Source organism: Thalia democratica, chromosome 7 (genome assembly GCF_965202585.1).
Source record: "Thalia democratica chromosome 7, ktThaDemo2.hap1.1, whole genome shotgun sequence".
Classification (NCBI taxonomy): domain Eukaryota; kingdom Metazoa; phylum Chordata; class Thaliacea; order Salpida; family Salpidae; genus Thalia; species Thalia democratica.
Genome location: NC_139171.1, coordinates 17,154,426 through 17,168,051, shown reverse-complemented (window position 1 = coordinate 17,168,051; position 13,626 = coordinate 17,154,426). Strand labels below are relative to the sequence as shown.

The following is a 13,626-nucleotide window of genomic DNA, read 5'->3' as shown; positions in this document are numbered from 1 at the left end:
AATGTACCTTAACAAAATTTTCTTTATGATTTTTTTTGACAAAATAAAGTAATTGTACATCTGAATTTTATCTAATGTTGTGAACTTTTTTATTTTATATATTTTATGTTTTTTATTCAACTCCTAAAATTTATGATTTTTATCTAATAAAAGCAACAATTTTTGCAAATATTTTCTGAAGTGGGGAAACTCTTTTTAAAGTTATATACTTTAGGTCTATCAGTGATACTATTAAAGTTAAATTGTTAATTATTATTTTTATTTTAAATGAAAGGTTTTAAAGGCTCATAAAAGTTTCAACACATAAAGAATTATAGGGGGTCAAGAGCAGTACTAATTGCTTTGTATTTAGTAATTCATTATACTTCAACATTCAATTTATTGTTAAACTTTTAAGAAAACTGCACACTTTCATATAAAATTAAAGGTAGTTAAAACTACTCTATTCCCGTTATGACGTCATCACACGTTATTATTGATTTTTTTTTTTTGCAGATTTGTAACTTTTTTGAGCTAGCTACGTCCTTGATACAAACTAAACTGAGCAGCAAAAAATAAAAAAAAATTAAGTCGATAAGCTTAACTTCTTTAAAAAATCGATTTTCTAACACCACTATATACACGTTGCGTAACAATCTACTATTGATATCTTTGTTTTTTAGGTAATTAAACGTGTAGGACTATTGTTTTTTTTTTTTTTAAACGTTTAGGCAATAACTGAAAAGTTTTTAATGTTTTAATAACACATTAATATTAAATTAACATGTGATTTTTATTTAATGAACCTAAATGTTTAAATATATAATTTTAAACGAAAACATTTCAGTTAATTTTAGTAAAGAAAAAATTATTAATTGTATGAATTTTTTTAATCTAAAATTGTGTTACCCTTAAACTAAAACTAAATATGTACCTATATTTAAACTGATAAATTACTAGTTTTTTATGACTATTAGTTTATTTTATAAGTGTAAAAATTATGTGGTACCTCTTATAAACGATAATAGATTAAATTAACTGTATATATTGTTTAGAAAAGAAACATTTAGAATTTTTATAAATTTACAGCTACTGATAACTGCCAAAAAAAATAAAACGTATGAGTCAAGATACTTTAGGAAAACGTATTTTCACAACTTATTTTACTTTATCTTGTTGATCACTTGCTGAAAGTTACTTTTTATTTTGCGACATAAAAAAAAATAAATATTAAAAAAAAAAAAAAAATTACCGCTGATTTTGAAAAAAAACTGCTTAATCATTTAAGTATTTTAATGTCTAAGAAAAAAAAACAAGTTTAATTGTATACAGATTAATTAATAAACGTTTATATGCTAACAACAATAATATCTTAAATATTTATTTTATATTTTTTAATATAAAACAAGCTTTATTTAATTAATCGTATCTGTCTGAATAAAGTTTTGTTACCTAGTATTTTAAAACAACTTGTAATAAATTTTGAAATACTCACTCTTTCAAGTATTTACAAATTTTTAATGATTATTGACTAATTTATCAATTGTTAAATTTTATGTTTTAGTTCTTATTTTTGAAATCAGATAACTTAATTTGTTATTTATATATTTAACTTTGTTGATAATGTTAGTTCGAAAATATTAACTATACAACTGTGATTTTTAAAATTATTTAGTTTTATTTAGAAGTGTTAGTTTTGATAAGGTTTTTTTGTAGTTAAAAACCAAGCTAAGCAGTTAATAATAATAAGTTTAAATCATTTACATCAGTAAAACATTTCAGTGAAATTTGTCAAACAAACTAAAAAAACAAAAAAAGTTTTTAGAAAAGATTTTTACTGCAAAATTTTGTTCAGTTTTTATAACTAACAAACTATGGTAAAAAAACTATTTTAATAAAATGTAATTTAAAAACTTAAGAACAAAAATGTAATCTACTATGATTTTGGCTTAAATAACTGACGTTTAATTAAACACTAAACTATTTAACTTCTAAATAAATACTAGTGCCATTATACAAATTTTAAACACATCATAGTGATTATGTATTAAAAAAATCTTTTTTTAGAGAAATTACCTTATTAAAACGTTTCAGTAAATTTTAATTAAACAGTTAGAAGTTTAAATATTAAGTTTTTCTTACAAGTATGTATATCATTCAATGTTCTAATTATAATTAATTATTTATAACTTCGTTTTGTATGTAAATTTATATAAAACTTTCTTAGTTTGTAACATTTCAAATTTCATTATTTGTATTAACACAAAATGGTATTATTTTATTTACGTTGAATCTTTTTTTTTTGTGAATTGAAAAAATGCTTAAAAATAGTTTCTAATAAAAATATTTTAGTAAATTTATTTATTACACTTAAAAAGGTCGTAATTTTTTTTGCCACCGAGACTTGTAGTAAATAAAATGTTTAGTTTGCACAATTTTATTTCTAGTTAAAATTATTTCAGAATTTTCCTTTATTTATATTTAAATATTTTTTTATTTTATAAAACTTTGATTCTTAAATACAAAAAATGAAATTTTAATTATCTTTATTTCATTGATAGAATTCTGAATTTATATTTGTTTATTTTGCAATTACAAAAATTTAATTTAGCATATAAGTTGTTCTATTTATAAATCAAGATAGCATACACAACACTTTTTAGAATAAAAGTATTTAAGATTATTTTGATTCGACAGTTGTTTTTAACTGCTTATTAAAAAAAGGAATGCAAGTAGGAAACTTTTAATTTTTCAGAAACAAATAACTTGTTCATAACTTTAAGTACAAAATCTAAAGCTTAACTAAAAATATTTTTATAAGCTGACACTAGATAAGTTGATTCTTAATATTTATTATAATAGTTTGTATATAAATTAATTCAAAGTTTTAAAATAAAACTAAAACTTTTGCAAAAATAACATTTAATGTATTAATATAATCAACTTTTATTACAAACTGCAAATAATATGTAAGCAAAACTACTATTTTTATTACTTTTAATGTGTAATAAATTGTTATAGAGCATTCTAAATTGTTGAGTTAGAATAAAACTCACATAAAAGTTGAAGAGGTATAGATTTGAAAATAATATCATAAACAACAAAAACTTAAAATGAAATTTTAAAATCGTATGAATTAATACAAATGATTACTCTAAAACTGGTTTAAAACTAGTAAGTGGTGTAAGCTTATTAAAAGTAAAATTAATTTTAAAAAGTTAATACAACAATTCTGCTCCCGTAAATTGTTCAGTTTAATTTACACTTATTAACAAAATAACGTCAAATCTTTAAGCAAATTTATAAAATGTTTTTTTTTCATTAATGAAAATGAACATATGTACTATGTTAATCTTCTTAGAAAATGAAAACAAAAAAATACTTGTTTTAATCTTTATAGATAAATAATTGCAGTGTAATTTATGTTATAAAAATCAATAAAAAAGTTAAAAAATAAATTAAGAGTAGTAAAATAGATATAAAACATACACACAGTAACATGTAAATCACAATAACAAAAAAACACAGTGTGAATTATTTTATGAAAAAAATTGTGTTATAACACTTATGTGTTTAAATAAATTATAAGACAAAAACAATAACGATTGATATTCAATTTAAAGGATATTTGTTCTAAAGTTTTTAGTTAGCTTAAGTTCTGCAACCAAAACCATTTTTTATTAATAAAATAAATTAAAATAAATAAAACGTGAGAAAGTTATTATGAAAAGGAAAACTTTCTGTTAAAAACTAAAATCAAATTTGAATGAATTATTTTTGTTCTATAGATATGTACGAAAACAAAAGTTTAATGAAATAGCTTAAAACCATACAATACCATAAGTAATTGAGATCTTACGGCTAAATTTATAAACAGAATAAATTTTAACTTGTGCATACAACTTAAAAAAAAAATTATAGAATTTTTTCCAATCTCATGCTAACAGTATGTAAATTAAAATGACAAAACTTTAACATAAACATTTCAATTTAAAATAATAATATTAGTTCAAACAAACGTAAAAAGCTGAAATCGTATATTTGTATAAAAAAAAATAGTTAAGTTCAGATACTGCAATTAAATAACTTATTAAAAACCAGGTATATTATATGGAAATTTAATATTTCTAACTAAAACTCGAACATTGTTGTTTAATAGGTTTCAATTTTTCAAAATACATCATAACTAATAGTTAGGGTCAGAAAAATCAGTTATTTTTTCACCAAGAATTTCCTGTTCATAGTTTGATAGTTGACCGACAAAATTTCTGTTTGGCCGGAAATTTTCCTTGCATTGCTTCATATGACTCCATGCTTGCTAGAAATTATATTATGATGTCAAAAAATATTCCAGATATAATCTTAGACTTATGCTATAAGTGTATTTTACTTGATTTATTCAAGTCTAAAGTTATATAAATAGAAGCTAAACAACTAATTCATTCAAGTATAATTTTTGTAAACAGTTTTACTTGTACACACTTTAAATTAAAAGAATGGCTAGCATCTCAAAATAAAAAATAATTCGACTTAAAAAACTTATGTCTGAAAGAGCTGGGAATCTATAAACTAGTTTTATTCAAATAATTTATTATTTTCAATCTTTTTAAATTAAGACTTTAATTGTTTTATAAAACCAAGCAAAAACAATAGTAAAGTTGTTATCAGACATATAAAAAACAAATTAAATTTGGAAACAGCTACTACATTTGTATAAAAATCAGCACTGAATTAAGGGTATAAATTTATATTGATTATTGATGTTTTTATGTTACACACAGTGAGTAATAAAAAAAACTAACTTTAAAAGTCCAACTATAGTACTTCATTATATATAACAGGCAAGCTGTTATATTTCTACTTTTTCCATTATCTGAAGATATTAGTACTGTTCTACCTTGTTTTCTATTGATGGCTAGGAAAAAAAAAAGTTGAGTACTTAAAAGTTATAGAATATTTTATTTTTATAAAAATGCATTTATTTTTGAAAATTTGTTAAAAATTTAGTAATTGTTTAATTTAATTTGTAGTTCAATGTATAAAAGTAAAAACGGTTGATATATAACACTTATTTTCAATGAGTAAGAACATATTTATACTAAACTCAACAATTTATAACAAAAAGACCCTTTTAAGTAGTTATTTTATCAATAATGTAAAAAAATACTATACAAAAATGTAATTCTAGACTATGTGCCTTTTTAACAAAGTTTATTTTTTACCATTGTTTTCATACTTTCTAAAATTAATATTTTCTTATAATATCGTTTTTACAAAACTTATTATTTAATCTTATACTAACTTAATAATTTTATTACAAAAAAACAAATAAAAAAGGTATCAAAGTAAGTTTTTGTACAAAAAAAAAGAACTAACAAATGAAGTCGTTGATTTCTTTAGAATGTTCAATTAAATTTGCATCTTTATCATCTGCTATATTGATCAGTTTGCTATTTTCACATTTGTTTGATATTTCATTTCTGTTTATAAACGCTGTTTTTTAGGAACTAATTTTTAGCTCCCTAGGAACTTATCTAACCTAAATTTAAAACAACATACGACAATAAATTTCATTTAAATTTATTAAGGTATAATAAAATTAGTGTCTGTGCTAAACAAAAGTATGTTTCATAAATCTATATTACTCTATTTTTTTAATTAAAACATATAAAATCTATACGGGTGTTTAATTTACAATATTTTTATAAATTTCATATAGTTTGGCAAAACTAATTTTAAATTAAACGCAAATTAAAAATATTATTGAGTATTTACACTAAATTAAATTCTCAATTAGTAATATGTATTATAGTATACAACATAACTAACAAACATTTATAATTATTTCAGTATTTAATTCAATAAACACGTTAATTCTTAACTAGGGGTGGACTTGTATGCATTTGCGGGTCAGACTTGATGTAATTTTTTTTGGGGTTTTTAATTCTAGTAAATATACTATATCAACTAAAAATAAAAACTCTTCAGAAAGAATACTACGTTTTAATAATCATTTGATAAGCACTACTGTGTAATGGAGTTCAAAACTTTCAAAGCATTCATTATAAAAAGCTAGATTGATTCTAACATTTTTTTCCAGCTAAAACACACGTTGCCTGTACGTTTCCTTCCTTTTTCAAAACCAGGGTTTCTCAAACTTATTTTTCAAATGGCCCTTTTTAAAGAACCTAAAAAAGTTTTGGCCCTTTCAACAAAATTACTCAAAAAACTACAATTAAAAACACCTAAGACTTTTGTTTTTGCTCTTCATCATAAACTCCAGAAAATATAGTGTAAATTACAAGTTATGGCCTTAAATTACAAACTTATTTTTCAAAAGGCACCATTTAGAGAAGTTGAAAATCAATGGCCCCTTCCAACAAGACTGCTCAACAATCTACCATTAAAAACAAGACTTTTTTGCTCTTCATCATAAACTCCGGAAAATCTAGTGTAAGTTACAAGTTATGGCCTTAAATTACAAACTTATTTTTCAAAAGGCACCCTTTAGAGAAGTTGAAAAATCAAGGGCCCCTTCCAACAAGACTGCTCAACAATCTACCATTAAAAACAAGACTATTTTGGTCTTCATCATAAACTTCATAATATCTTGTGTTACAAGTTAGCCTCCCTGTGGCCCATTTACTGCTCATGGTAAGTTGACCCACTTTGAAAGACTCTGCTCTAAACTAAGTTAACATAAGCACATAAATTGAAACTTGTTTTCAAAATTTGATGGATACTTAAATAAATAAAATATATACTTTGAAAAGTTTATAGCAGATTGGTTTCCTGCTTAATCATACTTTAAAGTGTATATTTTGCTATAAGGGAGCAATAAATAGTTTAGTGGTAAAAAAATAAATGGGTAAATAACTGTGTAAATAGGGTGATTTAGAGAATGAGTTTGGGAATCTGTGGTGTAAAGTAAATAAACTAACACTACTTGCTTGGATTAAAAGAGTTAATTTAAAATTTTTTGTCTAACATATATAAATAAATAAACAGAAAATTATATATATTTAAAAAATTATTAAACCAACTTAATATATTTTAAGCCAACATGGTAATTTATAACAAAAAAAACTGACTCAAAAAGTTGAACATTTATTGTAGGATGTAAATTAGCATCAATATTCATAAGTTTTAAGAATTATTAGTAAAGAAATAACAAACTAACTCATACAGTTTAGTATTATTAGTAAAATGTAGATTAACATCTAAAACTAAATTTAGATGTTTGAACATAGTATCATTTGTAGCATTATAACAACAAACTAACTCATACAGTTCAGTATTAGTAGTAAGATGTAGATTAGCATCAATGTTTAGATGTTTGAATATAGTATCATTTGTAACATGCTGATTTGAACCCACATAAAGCATTCCTTGTATTATTTCACATGGGTACGTTTGAAACTTGTCTAACTCCTGTGTATGAAATTGTATGTTAATTGAAAACTTTTTAAATCAGCTTATTTCAGTATATTTTTTAAACAATTTGTTGATACTTAATAAACTCTAAAAATAATAATACAATCAAAGCTGGTTATTTATCAAAGAGAAATGCACAAAAACCAGATTTATAAGTTTGATATAAATTACGCAAAATATTAAAAATCAAGTATATTACAATCAATATAACTTATTATAATGTTCTACCGGATGTAAATGCAGGATCTGACCACTGTGACCCAGATCCAACTAGGTTTTGATTTTTCAAATAGATTTAAAACTGATTCAGCAGGATTTAAACTTAAAAAAAGATTCTATTCGGATCTCTGTTTAGATTAAAGATCCAGATCAGGCCGAACTTTTTTTTAGGTTGAGCTTGACCAGATCCAACATTTGGATCAAGTAGAACAACATATAGTTTTATAACTTAATAAGATAACATATTCTGATAGAATGCAAGCAAAAAAATTAATACATTATTAGTCTAAAACATTTTTTAGAATAAAATAATATTTGTTCTTATTTTGAACAAATTCACTTTTATGTGCACTGCTAAGATTATAGAAAAATCAAACAACAAACTCTTGGCATGTAGATAATTTTTTGCGTTCTGAGAAAAGGGTATAGCGCAGAGAAATGCTCATATCCCCCTCTTAATATTTTCACTGGGTTTTTACTCCCCTCTTCAGCAAATAAATTTGCTAACACATACGCTGGATCTGTTGACATTTGTACATCATATAAACTTATTTTAGTATAGTTTTAACTGTGCTTTCATTTAGTTATTTACATTTAATAGAAAACAGTATTTCTAATTACTCATCAGAAACGATGGTTCTTTCTTGAGAACTCAAAGTAAAGTATTATGATAAAGTTTTTAAAAAGGTACAAAATTAAAAGAATATTTTCAAAAACATCTGAGTCATTGAAATATTTAGTTCATTTTCAAGAAAAATTCTGGGTTTTAATTGCATTTTCATCACCATATCATAGTGATAGACATAACTAAAATCATCAACTCCACATAACCTAAAAAGATACACTATCAAAAATAAAACAATGTAACCAATTATTCTAAAGTTGAGCTGATTTTTTGTGACTATCATAACTTACATAAAGTAGGCTTCATAAACAACTATAAATAAATGGTTTATAGTTGAGTGGATTCACAAATACAATAATGTGTGTTTTTATAGTCCATTGTAATTTGTTTTAAGTCAATCATGTAAGTAATCGAAGTGTTGTTTTTAAACAGATGATAAGATTAAAGCAATCAAAAGATAAATTTCAAACAGATCTAATTTGCAGTTTTGATTTTTCTGAAAGGAAAAAAGCATATAAACAATTACAAACTACTAAAACAAGAATAAACAACTTTTTTTAAAACTTTATAAATTTTTAGTTGAAACAAAAACAAATAATGAACAAACCAGTTACACACTAGTGAAGCACCAAAGTAAATTGACGACATAAAAATATGTTTAATAAAAAATTTAAAGTAAACAAATAAACATTTCAAAATCAATAAAAATCTAGTTTTCAAACGAAATTGGTAATAAAATATCAAAATATTGATACCAGAATAACTAAATCACATTCAAGATCTTGTAACAAACTGGACTGAGATTTTTACATTTTTATAAATATCCTTAGTTTTTTACAAAAATAAACTGGCCTGACTCACCCTGAGTTTTATTTTGATTTCAAACTAACTTGTGCTAGCCTGAGTTATCCTGAGAACTTTTAAAAATACATAAAAAAGATTAAAAGAAGAAACCAACATACCAGTTTCACACTGTGTTGATTTGCAGTTACCATCGTAGACAACCACGTGGGTCTTGCATTCAAGTTGTGAATCGTAAGGGATGAAGAAGTGACCAAGATCTGGTCTTCTCGATCTCCTGGCAAGAACAATGTGTCTTTCATCGTACTCAACATCTGTGCGCGCGTCTGTGGATACAAGAAGTTGAAAGATATGTATATAAATGTTAATAATTAGATAGTAATAAATACCTGTAAGCAAATCCCCAAAATTGTATTGAACTTGACATATTATATATAAAGTGTATAAAAGTATTAAAAATATTTATACACCATTTGCAACTAAAAATAAATGTATTTATGTTACTCATTCACTTTTTACTTTTATTTCACAAATATTTTCAGAACTAACAAAGTTTCTTTTTTAGGTAATAAGTGAACTTAAAAAATACTTAAAAAGTAGACAGTTTAAAAATAAATTAAATGTTTTACGACATATGACCATAGAATTAAATAAATAAACTGTTGTATTAATTTAAACAATGTACATACATCATAATCCATTTAATATTATTTGCAATTTTGATGAATGATTTTAGGTTACTCATTCAATTTTATTTTTATTTAACAAAGGCTATCCAAACTAATAAAGTTGTTTTTCAAGTGATAAACAAATTTGAAATATTTAGTTAGTAGACTGCTTAAAAAAATAAATTAATATGACATATAAATATATCAATTAAAAAAATAACAATTTGTATTTGTAAAATCCCTATATCAGGGTTGGCAAATGTTTCTGGCAATTTTTCTCAAGGTTTTAAAAAATTCATATTAAGTTTTCAAAATTACACGTTTTTTGGTCTATTTTTAGTTTAAAATTAAGTTTAAGGTAAAAACTAAGTTAAGATAGATTAAACGATTAAAAGATACTGTATAGCTTCTTTAAAGTTTTTTTAATATAAAAAAAAATTGATGATGACTAAATTTTTTATCTATAACATAGATTTGGGTGTCAAACTAAAATGTTACTATTTAACATGTAAAATTTATTTAAAATTCCAGTTTTTTCAGGTTTTGTCTTTTGAAATTCCTGGTTTTTTTTTTATGATTTTTCTTAAAATTCCAGTTTTTTTTTTTCAAAATAATTCAAACTTCAGATTTTTATATGTTCTTTAAGCCTAAATTGTCAAATTTCAAGTTTTTTTTGCACGATTTACAGGTTTTTTGGCAACCCTGCTATATTCATATATCATACAACATATGAATACATGATCTAAACAAATAAACAATTGTATTAGTTAAAACCCTATGTATATACATCACCATAATTCAGTGTGTCTGTTAGTTGTTGGAATAATTTATTGTTTACTATTTTTCACATGGAGTTATTTTGCTAAAAAAACAGAGAGCAAAAATATTGAAAGGCATATTTATTTTTAATTATACTACTTTAACCTGTTAATAAGATAAAACTCTTATAACTCAATTTTTCATCGTTAGTTTGTAGCAAGTAGTTGACAAGTTAGTCTGTGAATCTGATGATTTACACTTATAACTTTTTATTATATAACTATATTGGTCTTAGGTGTAAAAGCATTAAAAAACATTCATATACCATTTACACCTAAGAACATATGAATTTAGGTTACTCATTTGCTTTTTGTTTTTATTTCACTGTGGATATATACAAGAAATTGAAAAATCATTATAAAGATGTTTAAAATCAAATAATAAGAAATATGTGTACGTAAATACAAAGTTGAAATGAACTTGACATATGGAATAAAATTTTGTTTAGAATTAATAATGTTAAAAAGTTTTAAAACCCTTTAAATTGAAAATGTTTGGAAAAATGATTTATTGTAACAAATCTATGTAAGCAATGGGTTTAAAGTAGTGATGTACCGGACTCACTATCCGGGTCCGGGTCCGGCAGGATAATTCCATTTTTGTCTGATATCCGGATCCGGCCGGACTCTAATTTGAAAAAAAAGTCCGGATCCGGTTCCGGCCGGATTCTAATTTGAAAAAAAAGTCCGGATCCGGATCTAGTTAGTAGAAAAATGCATACTGAAAAGTATTCTTTCAAAAACAAACCCTGTGTAAATTAATAAGAGTCATGTTTGTCAGTTAAAATTAAACACCTACCGTGATTGGCTCAATTTTGTACACGTGACTAATTTACATTTGTTTACATTTAAACTATAAAATAAACTTTTTAGAAATGCAGCTCTTTACATTTGTTGTAAAATTGAAAACTTTAGAATGAATACTTGCATTATTTATTGTTTAAAGTTAAGCTCAGAGAATATTTAAAGATAATACGGTTGAATGTACAAGCCAATAAGAATCATATGATAAAATGTTTCAAACTAAATACTGATGCAACAAAACATCAGAACATGACAGGCAGTTTATATGTAAGCAGTTAGTTAGTTTGGTGTGCAGCTTGAAGCAACAAAATATCTTGAACTTTTTTGTGAAGTTTTGTGATAAGTGAATATTTCAACTGGTGTTTAATTGTTTTAATATTTAAGACAGGTTTATAGGTTAATAGTTTATTAAAAATTTTACAGTTTCTTGTTTACTAAAAGTTTTATTTAATTTTTAGTTTATTGTTTTAAGTCTTTTGATATAGATTTAAATAGCTTCTAGTTTTTAAAGTGTTACCAAAGTAATTAATAATTTTGTATAAGCTAGTATTTCTTGTTGTGTTTTATATAAAAGATTCATCACTCAAAACTGTCGTGTCTGATTATAGAAAGTAGTCTCAGTTAGAATTTAGTATTTGTTAGATATTAAATAAATAAGGTAGGATTTAATTATGATGGGTAGTACTAATAAGTTAAGTGTACCACAATCAGTCCACAACTTTACTACCAAATTGTCAACCTTTGCTAGCTGTTCTACTGATTATTAGATTAAAGTATTTTTTTCAGTTTTTGAAAATCTCATTCTGACTCAGGCTTGTTTATACTCACTCTAGCTAGTTTTATTGACTTAAACAGTGGCAACCCTGCAAGTTTGAAAAATTTTGGGAATGTTAGAAAATCTTGGACTGCCTCAGGCTAGTTTAGTTTTTTATAAAAGCTCACGCTAGTTTTCAATATTTTGTAATTTTCTAGTGTATTTGGTTCAAGAACTTAATTTCAGATTTTTAATCGTAAATAAAACCTAAATTTGTAAACATTTTGGCTAGCTTTTCTACTTATTATTAGATTAAAGTTCTTTTTTTTTTTCAGTTTTAAAAAACCTTATTCTGACTCAGGCTAGTTTATACTAGTGATGTACCGGACTCACTATCCGGGTCCGGGTCCGGCCGGATATTGCCATTTTTGTCTGATATCCGGATCCGGCCGGACTCTAGTTTGAAAAAAAAGTCCGGATCCGGTTCCGGCCGGATTCTAATTTGAAAAAAAAGTCCGGGTCTGGTTCCGGCCGGACTCTAACTTGAAAAAAAAGTCCGGATCCGGGTCCGGCCGGACCCGAAATTGTGGGTCCGGTACATCACTAGTTTAAAGTATGTTGAGAATTTGTTTGGTTTATGGATTAAATTCATATATGTATAAAATAAAATGACTGTGTGAGGTAATTTCAGGTTAAAACATAAAATATATAGAATATAAAAATCTATTTATGACAAATATACTATATCTGTTTAGGTGTCTAAAATTATAAGCTAAGTGTAAAATTTATTTATATGATAGTTCATTTATAATAAACAGTTGTAAAAATATTTTCATCCAAGTGACAGAAAAGCAACAAAATTATAAGAAAGTTTTATGGAAAAAATTTAAACCACTAGATGATTCAATACTGGCTCGGTGTGAGATAATTATAGAGTAATTTTGCCATCAGGGTTTATGTATAAATAAGTAAAATGGTTAATGGCCTCTATGTGTAAATAACTCAAAAAGAATTGTAAAACGTAAGTGTTTATTTATGCTTAAATAGTTTACTGAAGGAATATTTGCAAGCAAAATACTGTTTTTTTAGTTTTAAAAAGGTATATGGATTGAATATAAATAAATAACTTTGGCATATGATTATTTAAATGAATATTGTAAAAAAAAATCATATACAAGTATGTACAGTCTAACTAATGTTGTAAATAAACAAGAACATACCAACTAACAACAAATAATTAGGGTCACTGATATTTGGCTATACATTTTCCTGGTTGATTATATTAAACAAAGTTGTCGGTTCTACCATTACACTGTTTGACATTCTTTTGTTGTTTTTTTAACTTTACTTATGAAAAATATCTAGAAAACAATAAGATATACCTTTAAATGAATGTAGTAAAAAGAATTGTACAGTGTAAATATATATCAAAAGAAAAAGACAACACTTTTTACTAAAATATTCTATTTTTGTAACATATTGAGTCTTAGTAAAAGTATACTAAAAAAAAACTGAAAAACTAAT

General features: G+C 24.4%; 1 pseudogene; it reads right to left on the bottom strand.

Annotated features, from left to right (window-relative positions):
- Window positions 1–4,165: 4,165 nt before the first annotated feature.
- Window positions 4,166–13,425, bottom strand: LOC145841144 (serine/threonine/tyrosine-interacting-like protein 1; annotated as a pseudogene).
- Between the last annotated feature and the right edge of the window lie 201 nt (window positions 13,426–13,626).